Source organism: Dama dama, chromosome 14 (assembly GCF_033118175.1).
Source record: "Dama dama isolate Ldn47 chromosome 14, ASM3311817v1, whole genome shotgun sequence".
Classification (NCBI taxonomy): Eukaryota; Metazoa; Chordata; class Mammalia; order Artiodactyla; family Cervidae; genus Dama; species Dama dama.
In genome coordinates this window covers 5,616,018-5,643,878 of record NC_083694.1, presented here as the reverse complement: position 1 = coordinate 5,643,878, position 27,861 = coordinate 5,616,018, and the positions used below count along the sequence as shown (strand labels likewise).

Below are 27,861 nucleotides of genomic sequence, written 5' to 3'. Positions count from 1 at the left end.
TGTCCTTATAATGTTTCTGTTTGTTTTGACTCAGCTCTCTCTCCTGTTTCTTGTTCTTCGAGCATAAACACATGGGGTCCTGTGGGGTCACCGCCAAGAATGGCAGGCCCTGAACAAGGTCTTGTTCCCTCAGAGCCTCACTTGCCTCATCTTTGACAATGTGAATAGTAATACTATTTACCTCATGGGATTTTCTGAGGAGAAGAGTAAATAAGGAGAACAAAATGCTGATCAGAATGCTCGACAGATGAGTGATCATCCTCAGATCACTGGAAAAAGTGAAAAGTGAAAGTGAAGTTGCTCAGTCCTGTCTGACTCCGTGGCACCATGGACTGTAGCCCACCAAGCTCCTCCATCCATGGAATTTTCCAGGCAAGAGTACTGGAGTGGGTTGCCATTTCCTTCTCCAGGGGATCTTCCTGACCCAGGGATCACTTATATGATGCTAAATATTTATCATCACAATTCGGCATTACTAAAAATGAAATTTCAATAAGCCATCTTGAAACAATGTCAATAACAGTTTAAAATCTTAAGGAGTAAAAGGATATAACTCCACTGATACCAAAGCAGACTACACACATGCACAAGAAAATATATCAACATGACTCAAACTGTTAATATTAGCCATCTTAAGGAATGGGAAACAGTTTTCAAGGACTGACTTAAAACAGCAGGATTACGTGCGATCTGTGTTTTCTATTTTATTGCTATTTTTATCATTTTTTATTTAAAAGCTTTTCAGATACGCAATTATAATTAAAGTTATAAAGTTATTGATAGATATGATCAAATCTATTTTGATCTATTTCGACAGAAAGTCAATTTGTTAATTACATTTTAACAAGTCAGAATTTTTTTAAGGTCTGCTTCACAGTATTTTCTGAGCTTGTCTATGATTTAAACTACTGGAAGCTTCTTCTATGCAGTTGCTAGGTAACGGCTCTTTGGAAAGCTGTAAACAGCAGCGGCCAGTGCAGGAAACCACTCTAGCCTTGGGTTTTGATTTACAGAAATCAAATATCCTTTGGAAAAGAGCTTTCAAAGAGAAACACGAAATGGGGTAAATTTTAAAAACTGAATGTTATTTGTTTTTATTTTATGGGAAAAGAGTTTATTACATAGACCAACTGAACAAATTGTGTTATACATCTCTCACATAACCTTTGCTTATTAGGCTCTGTTTATAAGCATGAGTGGGTTGATTGCCATGAAAATTGCTTCTTCTTCAAAGAGAACAGACAATCTCTAACAATTGAGTTTTATTTTCATACTGTTGCTTAAATCAATAAATTACCAGTTGGGGCTTGTGTGTGTGTGTGTGTGTGTGTGTGTGTGTGTACATGAGCAGACATCACACTTCTTCCAATTCTAAGACTGAACCATTCAACCACTAAATGACTAAGAATAGATTTAAGTAAAGCTTTAAAAGTCATTTACTTTCACAAGATTTAAATATAAGATTCTTATTAAATATACAGAATTCAACTCAGTTTGACGTTGGCAACATTAAAAAAACAGATTTATTTCACTTCAGTAATACTGAGTATAAAACACATTTTTGTGTTTTTCTAATTGCTTGAATCCTTATGCTATGTTAATGCTATAAATTTTTTAATGTATCACACTAATTAAAAGCTCAGAAGAGGAACCAAGTTTCCTATATCCTAGAGCAAAATAATTTTAATTTTATTAACCTCTTTCTCTAAACCATGTCACAAAAACAGCAGTATTAATATTTTTTTCTGAAAAATTGCTGACTTCAGAACTCAATTTATTTAGATACTAATGGAAAGTGTTTCTCACTAGTTTGTGATAGTAATTGATGTCATGAAAATTGAGAGTGAATGATATATTTATTGAATTATCTTAATCATCTTACAATAATAATCCCAAACAATATTTCACCTTTTATGCTAAATGATTATATGATGTATATATGTGTGTGTGTTATTAAAGCTCACAAAAGCTCTATGATATATATTGTGTTAAACAGTTTTCAGATAAGGAATTAGACGTTCAGAGAGGTAATGTAACTTCTTTAAATCCATATTAAATTCAAACCTCCTATAAAGAACTCTACAAAAGCTATACAAGTCTAAAATTGATTAACCAAGTGTATTACAATACATGCATCTTCTAGTGTTTTTCCTCACTCCCGAATGTTTTTTAAAGCTTACTATTTGCTACCAGATGGACAAGTGGCTCAAACCACCACTAAGTTGAACTGATGATTGAAAAAATGCAAACACCATGTTCCCCAAACTCCAATCATTTAATGACGGAGTTTGGAAAGAATGTGACCAAAATTATAGCTGGACTAAAATGATTTGAGTCACTGACTCAAAGAGTTTTTGAAGCATCTCTAGAAGACTTATTAGCAGCAAATATACAATGATAAGTTTTATAAAGGACAAGAATGTAAGTGCTCTAAGAATTTATAAAGGATACCTTTCCTTCCCTCAAGGAATCAGAAAATCATTCCCAAAAATGTGATTTGTAAACTAAGATTTTAAGGATAATTAAGAGTCAGTAGTTGAAACGTGGGGAAAGCATGCAGATTTTCTTAAAAGTTTTCTTAAAATTTCTTTTAATTTTCTTAAAAGTAAATCAGAGAGACAGGAGGATATTTAAATTTCCATGGAGATAAATTAACAAAGAAAGATTTAAAAATGAAGGAGAGAAAAATGTCACAAAGTTTCAGACAGGGTAGCAGGCATTGGGATCCAGCAAGGAGATTTCTGTGTGTGTTAGTTGCTCAGTCCTGTCTGATTCTTTGCAATCCCCTGGACTGCAGCCCATTAGACTCCTCTGTCCATGGGATTCTCCAGGCAAGAATACCGGAGGGGGTTGCCATGCCCTCCTCCAGAGGATCTTCCGAACCCAGGGATCAACCCTGCGTCTCCCAAGTTGCAGGCAGATTCTTTACCATCTAAGCCACCAAGGAAGCCAGCATGGAAATAAGGAAATACTATTGTAACAGGAGAAGAGCAGGAAAGAGTGGGTGAAAAGGAAGTGACATTGGGGAAATATGGTAGCAAAAATCTGAGGGAATCTTTCATGCATTGTTTTCCCCCATCTAAGAATTAAGCAATGAGCCAAAGTTTGAAACTGTAACTGCAAGAGTAAGAGCGTGTTTTAATAAGAAAAAAAAGTGCACACTGTGAAGGGCCTGTGAGCTGCAGGACCTTGAATTCAGCAATATGAGTCTGACTCACTGTGTGAATTTTGTTTCTAGCAGCTCTTACTCGGCCAAGGAGCAAGAGAAAAGGATCCATCCATGTAGGATTTTGTTTGTGTGTATGTGTGTTATTGTCAATCAGGAGCCAATAAAAATCACAACAAAGTGAAATAGTATACTGATATGTAGTTATGACAGACCACAGAGTCCAGATATTTAAAGAGGGCAGGACAAAGAAGAAAGGTGAGGCACAAAAGACTCTACACTGATAAGGCATGGAGCTAGGCTTCTCAGCTAATTGTGATGAAAGACAGATGTCTCTTTTCTTTTTAATTTCCAACTTATTGCCGACACATATATGGTTCTATTTTGCATGCATGGCAACCCGCTTCAGTGTTCTTGCCTGGAGAATCCCATGGACGGAGGGGCCTGGTGGGCTACAGTCTGTGGGGTTGCAAAGAGTCGGAGACGACTAAGCAACTAACACACACAACAGAGAATTCACGCCATATGTGACTCACCTATGAACTCGATATGATCCAAACCAGTCTACTTGCTTTCCAAAGAGCAACACACTGCAGTGCACTAGGATGTCACATGTCAGATTGCTATCAGAGTTTCTACATGCTCAGTCTCAGCTGGGTGTTTATTTTGTAGTCTAGCAGAAGTCAAGGAGGGCATAGCAACCCAATCCAGTATTCTTGCCTAGAAAATTCCATGGACAGAGGAGCCTGGGGGGCTGCAGTCCATAGGGTCGCAGAGTCAGACACGACTGAAGTGACCGAGCATGCACAAGCCAGTAAAAGTCTACAGACTGAACCTGGCCTTTGGACCTCACTTTGAGCAGCACTGTGTTAAAAGCTAATTGGAAAGTACTGCATCTCTAAAGCGGAAGAGGGAGGCTTTAGATAGCACTGGATGGCTGAATTAACAAAACAGACAGAAGACTGAGTTTGAGTGATGTGAAGTCTGAACAGTTAAATAGGCCTGGAATCATTTGGGTGGATGCAGGATCCAGGTGTACAATTCTACCGCATGTCTTTTTCACTCTAAATCTCTGGAAATCATTGTCATTTGAACTGAAAAACAGACCTTCTGAGCCACACATTCTATGAGGATTAAAATATAATCCCAGAACTCTTAGAGATAAATTATAAAGTAGGAAAATGTGGCAAAGGTGATCCTGTACTTGATTGAGAGAATCATTGCAATTGGAGTCAGAAGATCTAAGATCGAATTCCACATCTTTAATCATGTAAGGCTTAGAGCAACTATGCCTAGTATTATATTAGACAAATAAGTAGTAAGTGCATCTCTCTTACAAAAATGTAAACTTTAGAGTAAAACAACACAGAACAGCATGCAGCAAAGTACAAAGTCCCATAATAAGTTAAAGTTTTTTCTTTCATAAAAATAGATAAGTAGAAATATGCACTTATATGAGTCCACACCCTTTCCTTACCAAAGAAGGAAGGTGCTATGACTTGCTTGATCTTCCCATGACAACCCATAGACATGTTTATAGTTGTCACGTACAATCTGTGACAGTTATTTTTGTCTGTATCATTACCCTGGACAAAGCTGCAAATGAGATCTCACCTCATCTCTTCTATCGGCTATTTAGGACACACTTATTCGCCACTGCCTTATCTTTGGCAGTGTTCCATAATAACCAAATCTTTTCTTTTGCCTCCAAAATGCCTCTGCAGAGACAGATGGTGGATAGAGATAGAGACATGATAGATAATAGGTAGATAAGCAATACTATCAGCTAGATATTCATCAATCTTAACAAAGAGACATACAAAAGGCCATTGAAATTTCAATTTTACCAGGAGGCATATGCAATTTAAAAGGAGTCACTTGATGCAAAGTGAGGTTGACTTAAGGGAATAATTGAACCAAGTGCCCTGTCTTGCTGAGTCTTTGCCTACCATGAGATATTCTTCCTCCAACCAGCCCTCACAATTCTTCAATATGAAGTTCACATCAACAGATTCCAAAAACTAAATTTGGCATTTCAGTCCTTCATGATCCACATACTCTTTTTGACTTTAGGGGGTAATTCTAGGGGTTGCTAAAAATTCTACCTTAAAAAGTAACTATTAGAAAAATAAACTGATTTGAACTATTAAATGATGGATCCTTGGATAATCTAGAGGCAAAAATCATAAAGAAGACAGTGACAAATGTACAAAAAAGAGACAAAAATTCTGTTAGTTAGAAACACCATAAGCACAACCCAAAGACAACTGACAAGCTGAAAAACAAAGCAACTTTTAAAAAGTCAACATATTTGTAATTTTAAAATAAGGAAAATCTCTATAATTCACTAAGAGGAAGCCAGCCATCTCTGCAGAAAATAAGGGTAAACAGGGTATGCTTTATATATGAATACACACACAAAGTAAATGGACAAGAGATACATGAAAATGTGCAACTGTTGGTAATCAAAACTTTAAAAGTAAAATGAACTATTATGGCAACACTACATACCAATTACCAGCACATGGTCTGGAGACAAAATGCATATTCAAGATTGAGCTCTACCACTTAGGATGGCACCATCAGCATTTCACTTAATACTTCCGTTTCTCAGTTTTCTCATCCATGAAATGGGAATGATAATAGAATCTACCCAGACTAGCCTGCTTGACCAACAGCCTCTATGCTTCTCATATCCTGGTATTGGATCCTGTGTCATCCGTTCCCTCCTACATAGAGTATGACTGATCTATGTGACCAATGAGATACTGTGGAAACGACAGAGAGTGGTGGCCAAGGCAAAGTCATGAAAGACACTGAGGCTTCTGCCTTGCCCTCTCCTGGATCAGCTGATCTGGGGGAAGCCGGTGACCACATCACAAGGACCTCAAGCAGCCCTAAAGAAAAGTCCAGAGGTAAGGAACTGAGTCTCTTGTCACAGCCAGCACTAACCTGCCAACCACGTGAGTGGTGAGGGGCCACCTTGGATACAGAACTTCCAGTCTAAGTCAAGCCTTCACACAGCACAGGCCCAACTGACATCTTTACTGCAACCTCACAGGTATCTGGATTATTACTTCTCCCAAATTCCTGACCCACAGAAACTGTGAGATAATGATTCCTTATGGGTTATACCACAAAAGTTTGAGGTCATTACACAGTAATAGATTACTAATCTGCCATCTTAACGGGGCTTCCTTTATGACTCAGTGGGTAAAGGTTCTGCCTGCAATGCAGGAGACACAGAACACAAAGGTTTTGTCCCTGGGTCAGGAAGACCCTCTGGAGGAAGAAATGGCAACACAGTATTCTTACCTGAAAAATCCCACGGACAGAGGTGCCTGGTGGGCTACAGTCCATGAGGTCACAAGAGTCAGACACAACTGAGTGACTAAGCACAACTGTCTTTACAAGATTATGATGAAAATTCACTGATTTATAATACTCTATAATGAACTATAGGGAAATAAAGTTTAAAAAAGAGGGGATATATGTATAACTGATTTACTTTGCTGTATAGTAGAAACTAACACAACATTGTAAATCAACTCTACTCCGATAAAAAAATTAATTAAAAAAGAAAGTTACGGAGTTAATCTATAAAAAGTTATTCAGAACTGTAGTCATTGCACAACAGTTCAGTTCAGTTCAGTTCAGCCGCTCAGTCGTGTCCGACTCTTTGTGACCCCATGAATTGCAGCACGCCAGGCCTCCCTGTCCAGCACAAACTCTCTGAGTTTACTCAAACTCATGCCCATCGAGTCAGTGATGCCATCCAGCCATCTCATCCTCTGTCGTCCCCTTCTCCTCCTGTCCCCAATCCCTTCCAGCATCAGGATCTCTTCCAATGAGTCAACTCTTCGCATGAGGTGGCCAAAGTTTTGGAGTTTCAGCTTCAGCATCAGTCCTTCCAGTGAACACCCAGGACTGATCTCCTTCAAGATGGACTGGTTGGATCTCCTTGCAGTCCAAGGGACTCTCAAGAGTCTTCTCCAACACCATAGTTCGAAATCATCAATTTTTCGGTGTTTAGCCAACTCTCACATCCATACATGACCACTGGAAAAACCATAGCCTTGACCAGATGGACCTTTGTTGGCAAAGTAATGCCTCTGCTTTTTAATATGCTATCTAGGTTGGTCATAACTTTTCTTCCAAGGAGTAAGCGTCTTTTAATTTCATGGCTGCAGTCACCATCTGCAGTGATTTTGGAGCCCCAAAAAATAAAAGTCTGACACTGTTTCCACTGTCTCCCCATCTATTTCCCATGAGGTGATGGGACCAGATGCCATGATCTTAGTTTTGTGAATGTTGAGCTTTAAGCCAACTTCTTCACTCTCCTCTTTCACTTTCATCAAGAGGCTTTTTAGTTCCTCTTCACTCTCTGCCATAAGGGTGGTGTCATCTGCATATCTGAGGTTATTGATATTTCTGCCAGCAATCTTCATTGTACATAGCAAGCATTAAATATATGTCAACTGCCACCATTATGGGCTTTCCTGGTAGCACTAGTGGTAAAGAACTTGCCTGCCAATGCAGGAGATGTAACAGAAATGGGTTCAATCTATGAGTCGGGAAGATCCCCTGGAGGAGGGCACAGAAATTCACTCCAGTATTTTGCCTACAGAATCCCATGGACAGAGGAGCTTGGCAGGCTAAAGTCAAGGGTCGCACAGAGTTGGACATGACGGAAGCAACTTAGCACATATGCATGCCACAATAATAACAGTAAGGTAGCTCTTAAATTATTTTTCATTCAACCAGCTGGCAAAAGTTAATAAAAGGAATATTGCTCATGCCTGCAACGGTAAGTTATTCATTTCTTGGGAGCAAATTGGCTCGTGTATTAAAAACCATAAAAGTACACATACCATTTAACTTCAAAATTAAACTAGAATAACCATCTTAAAGCTAGTCCCACCCAAGTTCACAAAAATCCCTTACATAAAAATTATGCTTTTATTTTCCTTCTTTTAGTCCCAGACAAAACTGAATCTTAATAAGCTCAAAACCAAAGAATAATGAATAAACAGTCCAAAATGAAACTGACTTTGTCAAAACTACTAACTTACAATTTACAAATTTCTTTTTCTTATTTTCAAACACACAAACTTCCCAAATTTTTGGCAGTAATTTATCTCAGCTAATTACAATCACTTTGGCAGTTTTAAAAGTAGCTACTCCTTGGAACATCCCTGGAGGTCCAGCGTGTTAAAACTCTATGCTCCTGATGTAGGGGGCCCAGGTTCAATCCTTGATTGGGGAAACTAGGATCCCACATGCTGTGTGGAGCGACCAAAAAAAATAGCTACCACGTTTTTAAATGACTTATTTTTTTTTCATTATTAGAAGGTGAATTTAACATTCTCAAGGAGGTGTTCTGGCTAATTTATCACATTTAGTCCATTCTATTTACTATATAGAATAGCTTGAATAAGAACTGAAAAAAAAAAAAATGAGAACTGGGCAGGAAAGAAAGAAAGACATATGAACATATTAAATGAGAACTGGTTATAGGTTATATAACAATATGCTAATTGCAAAGACATAAATTCATATATATATTAAATTTTGCCAACATAATAGCAGTATTTCTGGTCATGTAAACAAATGATTATAGTCTATAAAAATATAACCCCTTGTTCTAATTAAGTGAACATGTTTCCTCCTTAGATGTAACTATTTGGAAATTTTTATGGCATTAATTACACTTGGTAATTTGGACCTTGTGGGAAAAAATGTGAAATATAAACTCTACAAATAAAAACAACCATCTTCAACAAACTTGCCTTCTAGCTATAATTATGTTTTCATATAAAATGAAATATAATTTAATGCACATAAGTAGTATTAATAAAATTGTTACCTTAAAGAATTTCATATCTAATTTCATCCATAATGTTCTTCGTTCTAATATCAATAAAATTTGTAATAATGATTTATAGTTGGATAATTTGTATACACAGGCTCCCCTGGTGGATCAGTGGTAAAGAGCCCACCTGCAATGCAAAAGACCCGGGTTTGACCCTGGGTCAGGAAGATCCCCTGGAGAAGGAAATGGCAATGCACCCCAATATTCTTGTCTGGGAGATCCCATGGACAGAGGAGCCTGGTGGGCTACAGTTCACAGGGTCACAAAGAGTCGGACATGGCTTAGTGACTAAACAACAACAACGAATTCATATACAGACCACATCTCATATATTTTGTGTATCCTCATATGGCTAGACATTTTATTTCTTTTTACATCTATTCTTATAATAAATAAAATTGCAAAGGATGAATTTTTATTTAGCTGTTGTGTTCACAACTGATGGACACGGTGGGGAGAAAGAGAAGTAAGATGTATGGACAGAGTAACATGGAATCGTGTATATTACCATATGTAAAATACTTAGCCAATGGGAATTTGTTGTGTGATTCAGGGAACTCAAACCGGGGTTCTGTAACAACCTCGAGGGGTCCGATGGGGAGGGAGGTGGGAAGAGGTTCAAGTGCGAGGCGATATATGTGTATCTATGGTGGATTCATGTTGATGTTTGGCAGAAACAAGCACAATGTTTTAGAGCAATTATCCTTCAATTAAAAATAAGTGAGTTTAATTATTTTAAAAAAAGAAAAAAAATATTTTGTGCAGATCATATTATTTCCTCGTGAAACCTTCATGTAATTGTGCAAACATATGTTAGCTGATGCAGCCAGCCTTTTTGGATTTCTGCATGTGCGTTCTTTTGCTACTTTATACAATACTCTCATAGCAAGCATTTCTCCATATTATCTCCAGGGCAGCATTCTACGGAGACACGTTTTAATGACACTGCTACAAAAATTGAATGCTGCATAAAAAATTACAGGGGTCTAGATCTAGATTTCTGTTGCTCTTCTCTTGTATCACTCCTCCTGCAGAATTCACTGTTACCATATCATGACAGAACATCACTTATATATTTAAAAGCTATTTGTGAAGTTTTCCTGACACAGAACTCCTGAAACCCTTTAATTTTCTGGTTGATAAGAGCATTAGGAACATCCCTTGTTATTATATTTTTCTCCAACCCAGTTCCTGACATGGAGATCCTAGAACTCTTGTAAATTCCTGAGATGCTTTTCAGAACTAGAAGCATCCTTTGTTCTGATAAGGTGACTCTGGGTGGGCTCCTGGGTGACTCTGGGATGGGACCAGTCACCAGAAAGACCAAATTGTGATTAGAAGTTTGAAATGTTCAATTCCAACCTCATCTTCCAGAGAGGGTACAGGGGATAAAAGTGGAGTTAATAAATGGCCATGCTTTTGGGAGGAAACTTTCATAAAATACCAGTAGTCAGGAGTTTGGAGGGCTTCTTGGTTGGTGAACAAACACGTTGGGAAAGTGATGCACCCCAAATCCACAGGGACAGAAGGTCCTATGCTCAAGACCCTCCCAGACCTCGTTCTATTTACCTCATCATCTGAAGGGGGGGTGGTCTTGTGGGTCTGAGCCATTACCCTGTGGGATCTGACACTATCATTGAATCGACGTGAGTGGGTGTTAAGCTGCTTCAGTTGTGTCCATCTCTTTGTGACCTCATGGACTGTAGCCCGCCAGACCTCTCTGCCCATGGAGATTCTCCAGGCAAGAATACTGGAATGGGCTGCCGTGCCCTCCTCTGGGGATCTTCCAAACCCAGGGATAGAACCCATGTCTCTTATGTTTTCTGCATTGGCAGGCAGGTTCTTTACCACTAGGGTCATCACTTGAACTGAGATGAATTTAGGACACCCAACTGGTGTTGCAGAGAATTGCTTTATGTGGAGGTAAAACACACACACACACACACACACACACACACACATATTTATGGACCAGAAGTGTCAGAAGTGAAGTGTTCAGTGTGATAAGTAAAGGAGGCTCACAGTAGAGAAACATGGGAGGAAATAACTGGGCTTTAGGTTTTTTTTTTTTTTTTTTCACTATTTTAATCATGCAAGAGAAATGAATACCTAAGCAACTATGAATATATTCATTAACTGGGGCTTCCCAGGTGGCACAGTTGATAAAGAATCTGCCTGCCAATGCAGGAGACCTGGGTTCCCTCTCTGGGTCAGTAAGATCCCCTGGAGAAGGGGATAGCAACCCACTCCAGTATTCTTGCCTGGAGAATCCCATGGATGCAGGAGCCTGGTGGGCTACAGTCCATGGAGTTGCACAGAGTCAGACACGACTGAGTGACTAACACTTTCACTTCTCTTATTTGCATTCTGCATTTCTCATGGAGTGATAAATACTTTGTTATCTAGTTAAAAATTTATACCTTTCCTTAAAGCTTTCATTAGCCTCTTACTGCTTCTCCAACAGCATTCTAACTGTTTAGTAAAGCTTAATTAACAATCCCACACACAACACACACCCATGAGTGTGTGCAAGTATGTTCTCACACAGTATGATCTGAGAGGATGTTAGATTAAAAAAGCATCTCATTATAATATCTGCTCTCTCCACTTGGCAATACTAGTATTAGGATCTCATTCTTTTGGGGTTAAAATTGTGCTTTATGAGATTTTTCTATAAAGAAGTAACTATTCCAGCGATGGGGATAATATATCAAATTACAAAAACTTTCTAAATTAGAACATGATTGGGATCCTGAGTTTTCATGTTCAGGGATTGTGGAAAGGCTCACGGAGGAGGATTCCAAGGTTGTAACTCAAGGTCTCTGTAGAAAGAATAAGCTCAACTCAGGTGCTATTCTTGGAAGGAAAGCAAATGCACATTCTGGTTATTAAAGAGTTGTTTGTTGCTGTTCAGTCACTAAGTCATGTCCAACTCTGCGATCCCATGGACTGTGGCCCACCAGGTTTTTCTGTCCATGGGATTTCTCAGACAAGAATACTGGAAAAATGGGTTGCCATTTCCTTCTCCAGCAGATCTTCCTGACCCAGAGAGAGAATCTGTGTCTCCTGTATTAGCCGGAGCATTCTTAACCACTGAACCACTAAGAAAGCCCTCCTAAAGGGTTAGAGGTAAAGGAAATTAAAAAATCTGCCATTGGAATAGACAGCTAGTCCATCTTAGGCTTCCCAGGTGGCTCGGTGTTAAAGAATCTGCCTGCCAATACACGAGATGTGGGTTTGATCCCTGGGTTGGAAAGATCCTCTGGAGAAGGACATGGCAGCTCTCTCTAGTATTCTTGCCTGGAGAATCCCACGTATAGAGGAGCCTGGCAGGCTACAATCCATGGGTTCAATAAACAGTCGGACAACGTGAAACACACGCACACACCCCTGGTGTACCATGACTTCCTGGAACAATTTGTTGCTCACAATATGACTCAATAAAAGTGCTTTGAATAAGTAAGTAAGAATAAAAGAATATGTACCCGGTCTTCTTTACGAAACATTCAGAACAAGAAACTACTTTACAGACTGAGAATTCTATGTTTAGGATATGATAGAATATGCCTGGCACTATCCTAATACAGAAGAAAAACACTTCCCTGATTTTCAAAACTATGAAACTGAGTCTTTGAGACATATACAACATTAAGAAAACTGATGGACTAAAAGCATAAAGATGCTTTGACTTAATTAAATTATAAATGGTCCACAAGAAAATGGCTTGAAATCCCTAATAGTCAATAGCAACTACTCAAGCTCAAAGAGAACAAGCAGGAAATATGATTTGGTCCATATATTAAACTTGCAAAAGTCACAGAAATGAAAACCAAATATGTGATTGATATTTTATTAGGAGAAGCAAAATACAGGAATGCATCTAACTTAAACATAATCTACACCAATGTAATTTTTAAAAATTTGATTGAGTGGGCCAAGGCTATATAAGAAGCTAACATTCCAAGAAGTTAGGTGATATCAAAGGTACATAGAAGTGCTTTGTACTATCCATACTATGCTTCTGTTAATCAAACATTACTCCTATAAAAAAAATTGAAAAGCAGATGCAATAAAAAATAAAATATTGACTTCACCTCTTAAAGGTGAAAATGTTATCCTGTGCATGTAACAGGAATGTCATTCTTAGAAAAAAACATGCTTATGTAAAAGAGTGTGTGTGTGTTATGGTGTGTGTGTGTATATACACAGAGAGAAGATCAAGCAAATGTGGGAAAATGTTCACCACTGAATATAAATGCAGGGAACACAGATTTTCATTGTATAATTTTTACACTATGTATATTTGATTTTTTCAAAGTAAAAAATAGTGAGGAAAAACAAACAAACAAAAAATAAAGACTCCAAATTGTGCTGAGTTTGATCATGGCCTTATGTTAGGTGGTTTCTGACAATCTTCACAGTAAGATAAAAAATCAGAAAAATCATTTCCATCTAAAAATGAAGAATTTTCAAAGTTTTGGTAATTCATCTTTTGAGACTTAAGAATTCAAAGCATTATGTTCTTAAGTAGGCTGTAAGAATAAAGTTTAACATGGTGTTTATGTGGGTGTTTATGGGAAATGAAGAAATTATTCAGCATGAAAATCTCACACCTCACCATTTGGTAAAAGCCAAGCTTTGCACATACATATGTTATTTAGAAACAGCTAAGATAATTTCCAATATTTATATTGCTTGGAAATATTTTTTTTCCATTTTCCTTTTGGGAAGAAGAAATTGAGGCACTGGAGTATCTGGTGCTTCAGTAAGAAAATTGATAGTGGCTAAATTTTTAGTAAAATCATTTCCACAAGATGTGTGTGTGTGTGTGTGTGTGTGTGTGTATGTGTGTGATTTTAAACATACTGGTTTTATAATGGTAGCTATTCATGATTATATACAATAAGAAAAATATGTTTATAAAGTATCATCAATAACATTGTTAAAAACAATTTTCTTTTTGCCTATTTTAACTTTTTTTGCAATTAAAATCTTTTTATTTTTTTAATACCCCAGAGCTAACTCCTACAGCCCCAGTATCATGAATCATTCTTCTAGGCGTGCTTCAGCGGCAAAGGAGAAAGTACTTTATTCACTCAACTCTTTACTACTACACTCTGATTCTTCCTTTCACTCATGAACTTAAATTCAAATCTGCTTCTTAAAGAATATCAGCATCAAAGCATGGAAAATAAAATTCATAGAAAATCCACTAATCATTTACAAATTGAGTTTTATGTTCCTCTCTCTTACAAATTTATGTACAAACATGTTTACATTCTTGACTCCTACTTGAGCATAAAATTTATCAACCTGATTTTTATGCCTTCTTATATTTGTTAAATGAAGTGGGAAATTTCCAGGGAACCCAGTAGTTGGAAGAAATTAGTTGATAAAAAGGAATTGAATGGTCACAGATGATGTGGCACTTTATTTGCAGGAGGGAGTCTTGAGTGGGAACATAAATCTAGCAATTAGTTTAGGCATGTAATAGGGGTTCTTCTCACACTGATTTTCTGAGTAGTTTCATCTGACCAGGAGACAAGTAGCAATGAGTTTAGATTCAACTGAAAAACTGAAGAGTATAGTTCATTCTTTAAGTTCATTCAAGGCTTTTTTGTTAAATGGTTCTTTTCCTAGTAAAGTACATTTTTTTTCTTGTCTGTTTATTTTGTTTTGTGTGTGTGTGTGTGTGTGTGTGTGTTTAAATGAGTTTTGGAATATACAGTGAAGAAAAAGATATATATACATATATATATATATATATATATTCTGATTAAAACATGGGCTACAGAAACACATCTGATACCTGAATCACTATAACGTTTTGCCTTTTTCATCACAATTTTGTCACTAGGGAGATGCAATTTACGAAGCGCTTAACAATGTGGAGGCATAATCTTTTTTCCAGGTAATTTCAGATCAGATATTTGACCTTGGAGAGGCTTTACTGGAATTGTTAGTCCCACAAGAGGCTCACAGAGAAGACAAGATGTTCTGAAACCACATATTTCTATTAGTCATAGCTAGGGAACACTGCCATTACCTCTTCCTATATTTCAGTACCAATTGCTACTTCTAAAAAAGAAGGGCATTGATAAAATTATTTCTCACAGGAAAAAAGATTTAACATAACCAAAGCTATATTACCACTCAATTTTTCATCTACAGAGGTTGACAAAAAAAATCCACTAGAGTCATTTTAAAAATAATGATGTTGTAATAGAATGCTGTCATCAATATACTGAAAGGAGGAAACAATTGACTTTAGGCTGACATCAGAGGGGTGAAGATGCTGCTGCCTACTACAACACACAAATGACAATCATTATAACAAACACGATAGGAATATGAGAGCAGCAATAAGCTTAGAGATACAATTTGTAAATGCTCAGGAAGAAGCAGAAAAGGAGAGTTTTAACACATCCTAAGTAAAATGTGATAATGGAATGGACAAGGGTTGTGTCAGTGGATGAGTCTGAGATATTCAGGAAGCGTAACCTTCCAGCACCTGATGGACTGGATACAAAGAATAGAAGAGTGGATTTTGCATGGATTTGTGGCTTGTGTTCTAAGTATATGCTGCTGGGAAGAATGTGGAGAAACAGACTCTAGATATCTTAATTTTGAGATAGTTATGAGAAACCTAACAGGAGATACTGACTATTTAGTTAGTGGAACAAGACAGGAGCTCATAGTGGATATTCAGAGGGGAACTACCAGTTCAATTTTGGAAATCATAAATGGATGAGCTCCCTAATGAAAAGGCATTCTAGGAAAAAAAAAATTTTTTTGAATTTTCTTGTAGAGAATCTTATGTAAATAGTGTGATTTCATTTCTCTTTTTCCAATGCTTATTCCTTCTATTTATTTTCGTAGCCTGACTGCACTCATCAGGATTTCCAGGACAATACTGAGTACATGTGCTTTTGGGATGCACCCTTGTTTGTACCTAATTTTAAAGAAGGACTCTCAATATATGATCATTAAATGTTTGTTTGCCTCTAGGTTATTTTATAGATAAGTTGCCATACGTTAAGAAATTCCTACTTGTAGCTTCTTAACATTTTTTAAATTTTCTTTTTAAAAAATCTTGACTGGATATTTAATTCTCTCTCAAATGCTTCTTTTTTTTTTTTTGCTTATTTTCTTTTGTATCCACTGAAGCCATAATATTATTTCTCCTTTAAAATGATGGTCTATTTCTAGAATAATTTCAACCTGGTGACAATATATTATTTTTTAATATACTACTTTGACTTGCTAATATATTTTCTATAATTTTTCAACTATGTTAATCAATAAAATTTTTATCTAATTATCATTTCCCATAATATGCTTAATAAGTTATGATTCAAGTTTGTATAATCCTGTAAAATGAGTTAAGGACATATTTTTCTTTTTCCATTTTCTGGAAAATATGTGAAAACTGAAAATGATGTGACTGGAAAAGGTCAGCTTTCATTCCAATCCCAAATAAAGGCAGTGCCAAAGAATGCTCAAACGATGGCACGCTTGCACTCATCTCACACACTAGCAAACTAATGTTCAAAATTCCCCAAGCCAGTACCTGAACCGTGAACTTCCAGATGTTCAAGCTGGATTTAGAAAAGGCAGAGGAACCAGAGATTAAATTGCCAACATCCGTTGGATCATTGAAAAAGCAAGAGTTCCAGAAAAACATCTACTTCTGCTTTATTGACTATGCCAAAGTCTTTGATTGTGTGGATCACAACAAACTGTGGAAAATTCTGAAAGAGATGGGAATACCAGACTACCTGATCTGCCTTCTGAGAAACCTGTATGCAGGTCAGGAAGCAACAGTTAGAACTGGACATGGAACAACAGACTGGTTCCAAATCGGGAAAGGAGCATATCAAGGCTGTATATTGTCACCCTGCTTATTTAACTTATATGCAGAGTACATCATGAGAAACGCTGGACTGGATAAAGCACACGGTAGAATCAAGATTGCCAGGAGAAATATCAATAACCTCAGATATGCAGATGACACCACCCTTACAGCAGAAAGTGAAGAATAATTAAAGAGCCTCTTGATGAAAGTGAAAGAGGAGAGTGAAAAAGTTGGCTTAAAGCTCAACATTCAGAAAACTAAGTCTGGTCCCATCACTTCATGGTAAATAGATGGGGAAGCAAGGGAAACAGTGAGATACTTTATTATTTGGGGATCCAAAATCACTGAAGATGGTGACTGCAACCATGAAATTAAAAGATGTTTGCTCCTTGGAAGAAAAGTTATGACCAACCTAGACAACATATTAAAAAGCAGAGACATTACTTTGCCAACAAAGGTCCATCTAGTCAAAGCTATGGTTTTCCAGTAGTCATGTATGGATGGGAGAAGGCAATGGCAATCTACTCCAGCATTCTTGCCTGGAGAATCCCAGGGACGGCGGAGCCTGGTGGGCTGCCGTCTATGGGGTCACACAGAGTTGGACACGACTGACACGATTTAGCAGCAGCAGCAGCATGTATGGATGTGAGAGTTGGACTATAAAGAAAGCTGAATGCTGAAAAATTGATGCTCTTGAACTGTGGTGTTGGAGAAGGCTCTTGAGAGTCCCTTGGACTGGACTGCAAGGAGATGCAAGTAGTCCATCCTAAAGAAAATCAGTCCTGATTATTCATTGGAACGATGGATGCTAAATATTTTGGCCACCTGATGCAAAGAACTGACTCATTTGAAAAGACCCTGATGCTAGGAAAGATTGAAGGTGGGAGGAGAAGGGGATGACAGAGGATGAGATGGTTGGATGGCATCACTGACTCAATGGACAGGAGTCTGAGTAAATTCTGGGAGTTGGTGATGGACAGGGAGGCAGTCCATGACGCTGCAGAGAGTTGGACACGACGGAGCCACTGAAATAAACTGAACTGAACTGAATAAACTCTTTGTAAAGCTTCATGGAAAACCCTTAGTTTTCCTGGACACAATGACAATACAGAATTGTTAAGAGAATGAGACATTGGTACTCAAGATTTATGATAATCATCAATTTGATAAATACTAATTAGTAATGGCTGATGTTTTTGGAGTATTTTTTTTTTTAGTCATAACAGCCCTAAGATATAGTTTCTCTTATCACCCTCACTGTACATATTGAAAAACTCTAGCTTGGGAGGTTGAGAAATCTGACATCATACAGTCCTTATACAGTAGAAGAAAAAATTGACTGAAGTCAGTCTCATTCCAGAATTTGCAATATTTATCTTTTCACTTTGACAAATTTATTATAAAAAGGGACAAACTGCTGAAGGATTTTCTCCTTAAACCAGTTTGAATTTATTTTCTTCTTGGAAATTTATGGTGATTAAACAAATTATCTGTGAAGAATATTTTTATTCTACTTGACTCTCATTACAATTTGTACTTGGGCTTATATTCAGAAATCTTTTATTGTAACTCTTATTCTGGGTAAGATTTTGTTCTTTCTAACTCTAGGCTCACTATTTAACTTCATCCCTTGTTGATATGAGTAAGAGCATATATTTCCTATTGCTGAAATCATGTCCATATGGAATTTTCTTCTGTGAATCTGATCAAAGTGTAGATGCTAATTGCATTTATAATTAATGCTACAATAATTCATATAATAACTCATTTAAATATAGTGTAACAGTTCCCTAATATAATGAATACCCAGAATCATTTTGTTCAGGGGAGAGTGATCCACAAATTACACAACTGATATATCTGTGTAAAGTACTAGCTGCTAGGTTACTAAATTGTTTTTTGCTTTCTAATAGTTTCTATGCATATAAGTTGAATTTTGAAGTTTCTCTCTTTCACATTTTAAAAACATGGGTTTACTTCTGAAAAATACATCAATGATTGTCAGGGTATGAGTTCCACAATTTAAGGGAATTGAAGGTAATTAAATAAGTGGAAATAAAACTATGCTTTATATCTTGTGATAATTAGAATCATGCCATTTAATACTTGTGAAACTACAAGGGCAAAATATAATCAATAACAAGTAAACATGTTTTAAGGTTAAAATGATTATTATTACAAACAGTATTCATTATCTATTGCTATATAACAAATGACTCCAAAACTTATTGACTTAAACATTTCATTTCTCGAAATTCTGTGGGTCAGCTTGATTTCTGTGGATTGGCTGATAGGTGAGTTGGGAGCATCAATAGATGCTAAAAATGAGAAACATTGAGATAAAGTATTGGGATAGAATTTTAAAACAATCCATTCATTTCAATGGATTTATTGAGATAACAGCAAAATAACTTCAAAGAGAATGAGTGGTTGATGGGTGAGTTAGGAACCAGTGAGGTGGGGTGCCTGGGATGAATAATTCTCACTTTCCAAGGGATGTTTCACCCTTGGAAAGAATGAATCAGATTCTTCACATAGAGTCTCTGGGCCATGTTCCAACGAAACGCAAGCAGAGGCTGGATGGCCTTTGTTTCTAAAGTCACACAATATATTAACAGCTTTTGTCACAGTGGATTGGTCAAAGCAAGTGACTGGACAGCCCATATTCAAAGGGTGGGGAAGTACACTGTGCCTCCTCGTGGAAGAAGGTGAAATGTGGAATCATGATGGGCCACAGACACAGGGGGCATGGCCCACTGGAGGCCATTATTTTAACACTTTACACCACCAACTCAATGACAGTTTGATGCAATGCCTTTTGAACGGTTAAGTCCATAACGGCTTTAACCTCATGCTGAAATATAAAACATATTATATTTGGTTTGAGAGTCTCATATATCAACTCAAACTGCTTTTTATGGCATTTTAATGAAATCAGGGTGCTTTTATCTTTTCATAATATAAAAAGAGAGCCTCCAAGACAGTGTAAGCTCACTACATAAAAGAATGAAGATATTATTAAAAGGAATTTCAGCAGATGCCATAAGTGAGAAATACTGAGATACACTATTGGCATAGAATTTTGAAACAGTCCATTCATTTCAATGGATTTATTTAAATAACAGCAAAATAAGAATTTTTTCAAAATTCAAAGTCTTTGTAATTTTTTGTTTGTAAAAATAGGCTATTTTGATAGTGAGCTTGGTCTGTTTGTGAGCACATCAATGGCTTGCTAAAGAGAAAAACTAAAATCTGCTCTGAATTTCAGTTATAGTATATTCAAAAGAACAGCTTGTCTTCTCAAACTACATGTTGTTTTAAGATCCACATTCAATATCCATTTATTGAACACATAATATGTCTCAGATACCACTTATTTCATCATTACTGCTAATTTTAACCAACAAAAAGACATAATATTATTATGGCCACTTAACAGAAGAAAAATATAGGAGCCAAACTACGAATCTGCTGAGCTAAAGTGTACATGGTGACACTCAAATTTAATTTCATATTTTAGGAATCTTCATTAGTTCTGTGTCTACTGCTACCTTCCTAAAATTTTATCATATCAAGTCATTATTAGGTATGAAAACTTTGCAAAAATACTCCTTTTCCTAAATAATAATAAAAATAAGGCAGCTTAATTACAAAGGCTTTTTAGATAAATAATTGCCATTTCCTGAATGTTAATAACACATGTTACTGGCACTAGCTGTAATACTTCACATGTGTTTTTCCATTTTATTAAAAAGTCTACAAAGGAGGTATTATTTTCTTTTTCCTTTTTTCCCCAAAGTGTCAGTTTTATTTGTCAGTGTAGTACAGAGCTAAGGCACAAACTGGCTGTTTCCCAGAGTTAGAGGGGCAGTGGGACAGATGGGAAGCAAGCCCTCTTGGGCGCTGGGTCCCCTGGCAGCCTTCTTGGCTGGAGGCCATGCCTCAGATCCGAGCCCCTGCAAACCAAAGGCTATGTTGAAGTGGTTGATAGGTGTGGAACGATCAGCAATGAGGGTCGATTTTAGGCCCAGGATCTGGAGCAATTCCTTTGTTTTTTTTTGCTGCCCTGTAAATAAACTCTTCAGTACCATTTTTCTAGATTTCATATATATATATATATGAAATATATATATATGCATTAGAATACAATATTTATATATATATAATGCATATATATATGCATATATATATATATGCATTAGAATACAATATTTATCTTTCTATGTCTTACTTCACTCTGTATAATAGGCTCTAGGTTCATCCACCTTATTAAAACTGACTCAGATGTGCTCCTTTTTATGGCTGAGTAGTATTCCATTGTGTATATGTACCACTACTTCTTTATCCATTCATCTGTTGATGGATATCTAGGTTGCTTCCATGTTCTAGCTATTGTAAATAGTCCTGCACTGAATAACTTGATACATGTGTCTTTTTCAATTTTGGTTTCCTCAGGGTATATGCCTAGGAGTGGGATTGCTGGGTCATATGGTGGTTTTATTCCTAGTTTGTAAGGAATCTCTATACTGTCTTCCACAGTGGCTGTATCAATTTACATTCCCACAAACAGAGAAGAGCATTCCCTTTTCTTCACACCCTCTCCAGCATTTATTGTTTGTAGAATTTTTGATGATGGCCATTCTGACTAGTGTGAGGTGATACCTCACTGTAGGTATGATTTGCATTTCTCTAATGATGAGCGATGTTGAGCATCTTTTCACGTGTTTGTTATCCATCTGTATGTCTTCTTTGGAGAAATGTTTATTTAGGTCTTTTCCCCACTTTTTGACCGGGTTCTTTGTTTTCCTGGTATTCAGTTGTATGAGCTGCTTATATATTTTAGAAATTAATCCTCTGTTGTTTCATTTGCTATTATTTTCTGCCATTCTGAGGGATGTCTTTTCACCTTGCTTATAGTTTCCTTTGCTGTGCAAAAGCTTTTAAGTTTAACCAGGTCCTACTTGTTTACTTTTGTTTTTATTTCCATTACTCTAGGAAATGGGTCATAGAGGATCTTGCTTTGATTTATGTCATAGAATATTCTGCCTATGTTTTCCTCTAAGAGTTTTATAGTTTCTGGTTTTACATTTAGGTCTTTAATCCATTTTGAGTTCATCTTTGTGTATGGTGTTAGGAAGTGTTCTAATTTCAGTCTTTTACATGGAGCTGTCCAGTTTTCCCAGCATCATTTATTGAAGAGGCTGTCTTTGCCCTATTGTATATTCTTGCCTCCTTTGTAAAAAATATGGCACCATAGGTGTATGGGTTTATTTCTGGGCTTTCTCGCTTCTTCCATAGATATATCATTCTGTTTTTTTGCGAGTAACATACTGTCTTGATGACTGTAGCTTTGTAGTATAATCTGAAATCAGGAAGCTTGATTCCTCCAGCTCCATTCTTCTTTCTCAAGACTGCTTTGGCTATTTGGGATCTTTTGTGTTTCCATATCAATGTGAAACTTTTTGTTCTACTTCTGTGAAAATGCCAGTGGTAATTTGACAAGGGATCACATTGAATCTGCAGATTGCATTTGGTAGTATAGTCATTTTCACAATATTGATTCTTCCTACCCAGCAACATGGAATATCTCTCCATCTGTTGATGCCACCTTTGATTTCTTTCGTTAGTGTTTTATAATTTTCTGTGTACAGTTCTTTTGTCTCCTTAGGTAAGTTTATTCCTGGATATTTAATTCTTCTTCTTGCAATGGTGAGTGGGATTGATTCCTTAATTTCTCTTTCTGATTTTTCATTCTTAGTATATAGAAATGCAAGTGATTTTTGTGTATTGATTTTGTACCCTGAAGCTTTGCTAAATTCACTGGTTAGTTCTAGCAATTTTCTGATACTATCTTTAGGGTTTTTTATGTACAGTATCATGTCATCTGCAAACAGTGAGAGCATTATTTCTTCTTTTCCTATCTTGATTCTTTTTATTTCTTTTTCTTCTCTGATTGCTATAGCTAAGACTTCCAAAACTATGTTGAATAACAGTGGTGAAAGTGGACACCCTTGTCTTGTTCTTGATCTTAGGGGAAATGTTTTCAGTTTTTCACCATTGAGAATAATGTTTGCTGTAGGCTTGTCATATATGGCCTTTACTATGTTGAGGTGGGTTCCTTCTATGCCCATTTTTTGAAGAGTTTTAATCATAAATGGATGCTGAATTTTGTCAAAGGCTTTTTCTGCATCTGTTGAGATTATCATATGGTTTTTACCTTTCAGTTTGTTAATATGGCATATCACATTGATTGATTTGTTTATATTGAAGAATCCTTGCACCCCTGGAATAAACCCAAATTGATCATGGTGTTTGAGCTTTTTGATGTGTTGCTAAATTCTGTTTGCCAAAATATGGTTGAGGATTTTTGCATCTATGTTCATCAGTGATATTGGTCTGTAGTTTTCTTTTTTTGTGTTGTTTTGGTATCAGGGTGATGGCCATCTTGTAGAATCCGTCTGGAAGTGTTCCTTCCTCTGTAATTTTTTGAAAGAGTTTTAGAAGGAAAGGGCTTAATTCTTCTCTAAATGTTTGATAGAATTCTTCTGTGAAGCCATCTGGTCCTGGGCTTTTGTTTTTGGGGAGATTTTTGATCAAAGTTTCAATTTCAGTGCTTGTAATTGAGTTGTTCATAATTTCTATTTTTTCCTGGTTCAGTCTTAAAAGATTGAACTTTACTAAGAATCTCTCCATTTCTTCCAGGTTATCCACTTTATTGCCATATACTTGTTCATAATAGGTTCTTATAATCCTTTGTATTTCTGCATTGTCTGTTGTAACCTCTCCTTTTTAATTTTTAATTTTGTTGATTTGGTTCTTGTCTCTTATTTTCTTGATGAGTCTGGCTAAACATTTGCCAATTTTGTTTATCTTCTCTAAGAACCAGCCTTTAGTTTTATTAATCTTTACTATTGTTTCCTTCATTTCTTTTTTCATTTATTTCTGCTCAGATATTTATGACTTCTCTCCTTCTACTAATTTTGTTTTTGTTTTTGTTTTTTTTTTGGCGGGGGGGTTGTTGTTCTTTTTGCAGTAGTTTTAGGTGCCTATTCAATGTTTTTCTTGTTTCATGAGGTAGGACTGTATTGCTATAAACTTCCTTCTTAGAACTGCTTTTGCTGCATCCCATAGGTTTTGAGTTGTTGTATTTTCATTGTCATTTGTTTCTAGAATTTTTTTCATTTACTGTTTGATTTTTTCAGTAACCTATTGGTTATTTAGAAACGTGTTGTTTACTCCCCATGTGTTTGTGTTTCTTATAGTTTCTTTCTTTCTTTCTTTCTTTCTTCCTTGTAATTGATGTCTAGTCTCATAGCATTGTGGTCAGAGAAGGTGCTTGATACAATCTCAATTTTCTTAAATTTACTGAGGTTTGATTTGTGACCCAAGATGTGGTCTATCCTGGAGAATGTTCCATGTGCACTTGAGAAGAAGGTGTATTGTTCTGCATTTGGATTGAAGATACTGAAGACATCAATGAGATCCATTTCATCTAATGTATCTTTTAAGACTTGTGTTTCCTTATTAATTTTCTGTTTTGATGATCTGTCCATTGGTGTGAGTGGGGTGTTAAAGTCTCCTACTAATATTGTGTTACTGTCAATTTCTCCTTTTATGTCTGTTAGTTTGTCTTATGTATTGAGGTGCTCCTATGTTGGGTGCATAGATATTCACAATTGTTATGTCTTCCTCTTGGATTGATCCCTTTATTGTTATGTAGTGTTCTTCCCTTTCTCTTGTAATCTTCTTTATTTTAAGGTTTATTTTTTCTGATATGAGGATAGCTACTCCAGCTTTCTTTTGTTTCCCACTTGCAAGGAATATATTTTTCCATTCTGTAACTTTCAGTCTATGTGTGTCTTGAGGCCCGAAGTGGGTTTCTTGTAGACAGCACATATATGGGACTTGCTTTTGTATCCATTCAGCCAGACTGTGTCTTTTGGTTGGCACACTTAATCCATTTACATTTAAAGTAATTATTGATATATATGTTCCCATTGCCATTTTCTTAATCGTTTGGGGTTGATTTTGTAGATCTTTTTCTACTCTTATATTTCTTGACCTGTACAAAGTCCTTTTAACATTTGTATAAACCTGGTTTGGTGGTACTGAATTCTCTTAACTTTTGTTTGTCTGTAAAGCTTTTTATTTTTCCACCAATTTTGACTTAAATCCTTGCCAGGTAGTAATCTTGGTTGTAGATTTTTCCCTTTCAGTACTTTAAATATATCCTGCCATTTCCTTCGGCCTGCAGATTTTCTGCTGAAAGATCAGCTGTTAAGCGTATGGGATTTCCCTTGTATGTTACTTGTTGCTTTTCCCTTGATGCCTTTAATATTCTTTCTTTGTGCTTAGTCTTTCTCAGTTTGATTAGTATGTGTCTTGGCATGTTTCTCCTTGGGTTTATCCTGTATGGGACTCTTTGCACCTCTTGTACTTACTTGATTGACTATTTCCTTTTCCATATTGGGGAACTTTTCAACTATAATCTCTTCAAAAATTTTCTCATACCCTTTCTTTTCTCTTCTTCTTCTGGGACACCTATAATTCAAATGTTGGTGTGTTTGATATTGTCCCAGAAGTCTCTGAGACTTTGCTCAGTTCTTTTCTTTTTTTTTTTTTTTTACTTTATTCTGCTCTTCAGAAGTTAATTCCACCACTATATCTTCCAGCTCACTGATTCATTCTTCTGCTTCAGATATTCTGCTATTGACACCTTTTAGAGTATTTTTAATTTCAGTAATTGTGTTGTTTGTCTCTATATGTTTATTTTTTAATTCTTCTAGGTCTTTGTTAATTGATTCTTGCATTTTCTCCATTCTGTTTTCAGGGTTTTGATCATCTTTACTATCATCATTCTGAATTCTTTTTCAGGTAGTTTGCCTATTTCCTCTTCATTTATTTGGACTTCTGTGTTTCTAGTTTGCTCCTTCATTTGTGTAGTATTTCTTTGCTTTTTCATTATTATTATTATTATTTTTAAGCGTATTGTGTTTGAGGTCTCCTTTGCCCCAGGCTTCAAGGTCGAATTCTTTCTTCCTTTTGGTTTCTGACCTCCTAAGGTTGGTCCCAGTGTTTTGTGTAAGTTTTGCATAGGGTGAGATTTGTGCTGAGTGTTTTTGTTTGTTTGTTTTTCCTCTGATGGGCAAGGCTGAGTGAGGTGGACATCCTGTCTGCTGATGATTGGGTTTGTAATTTTGTTTTGTTTGTTGTTTAGATGAGGCATCCTGCACAGGGTGCTACTGGTGGTGGGGTGAAACTGGGTCTTGTATTCAAGTGGTTTCCTTTGTGTGAGCTCTCAGTATTTGATACTCCCGAGGGTCAGTTCCCTGGTAGTGTAGGGTGCTGGAGTTAGTGCTCCCCCTCCAAAGGCTCAGGGCTTGATCTCTGACAAGGAGGAATTCAGCTGTAGGGTTGGAGGTACACTGACTGGATTAAATTTCTACAGCCTGGTTTCCTCCTGACATTTAATTTATACACTTTCCATCACAAGGTAAGAAGTGTGATGTCTGAAGTTCCAAATCACTGTTCTGTTCTGAGCTATGAGCACCTCCTCCTCTGCTGTCCACTGCCTGGTATTCCTCCCTCTCAGCTGGGCCAACTGTCTGGCTCCCACCACCGGAGCTACTCTGGCAAGAGGTCCGGGGTGCACCCTTGTCCTCCAGCAGACCTCTTCATCTTCCTCGTCTTCCCTGCTCAGGCCTCCCCGTCTTGTCTGTTTGCCCTGCCCACCCCTGGAAACCAGATGGGAGACCAGGACACTTCAGCTTCAGTGTGGGCCCACCCCCTGTTGTTTTTAATTTTTGGTTTAGGAAACAGGTTTAAAGAAGTCCTGGCACCATCTAAAATCATTTACATGCTCAGAATCTCTGATGAGTTCTTTAAAAATATTCTTTAAAACAGATTCTAAAATGCCACCAAAGTTGAGAATCATTGCTTTATTTCCGATACTTCTTTAGAAAAAAATGATGTCATTAGTAGGAAGACTAGAAGATGACTCAGAACAAATTAAATAGCAATAATTTCATGGTACTCTTCTCACTACTTTAAAACTTTTTAGTGTTTATAAGTGTTAGTCACTCAGTCATGTCTGACTCTTTGCGATCCTATGGACTGTGGACAGCCAAGCTCCATGATCCATGGACTTCTCAAGGCAAGAATAGTGGAGTAGACAACCATTCCCTTCTCCAGGGGGATCTTCCTGATCCAGGGATTGAACCTGGGTCTCCTGCATTGCAGGCAGATTCTTTACCATCTGAGCCACCAAGGAAGCCCAGTACTTATAAAATTTCGTTTAAATATCATATACTAATATAAGATGTGTGAACACATCTTCCAAAGGAAATACATTTTGCAAATACTTACTTAAAATTATTTACTTTTTAAAGACTTTTGAAGTTTCAGACCATTAAGGTGAAGTTTTATTTTTAAAAAAAGGTTCTTATATTTGAAAAAAAAATTAGTTCCTCCAGAAGCACTTAAGAAAAGATGCAGTACCATTTTATTGTTCAATTTTCTAATAGTTTAAAGCATAATCTCATGTGGATAATTATTTTAAAAGCAGCACTTGTATGAAAAATTTGCATGTATATTTTCTTTAATTGTTTTCAATATCTACCCTCAAATTAAATCTATTTAAGTTACCTGAATATATTATATTATTTTATTCTATGTTAAGTTTATATATATATAAAATAACCTATAGCAAAGTATTATCTATCTACATATTTATATATAACATTTGAAACTTGTGTCTATATTTCATACTCAACTGTCAGAGATAATCTAATTAAGCTTACTAGGATGTTCAGCAAGTTCAGTTACCAAAATCACCAAGTTATATTAAAAAGTAAGGACTTACCACAAAGATTCAAATTTTAAAGTGAATTAATTCTCTTATAACAAATAGATGATAAAAAATAAATCCTTCTGTTCTACAGAAACATGGATATAATAAATTACCACTAA

General features: G+C 36.5%; 1 protein-coding gene across 4 annotated transcripts in view; it reads right to left on the bottom strand.

The window, feature by feature from the left end:
• Window positions 1-27,861, bottom strand: part of KCNT2 (potassium sodium-activated channel subfamily T member 2) — a 420,730-nt gene that overhangs the window by 155,822 nt on the left and 237,047 nt on the right. The gene's annotated exons all lie outside the window — the stretch shown is intronic.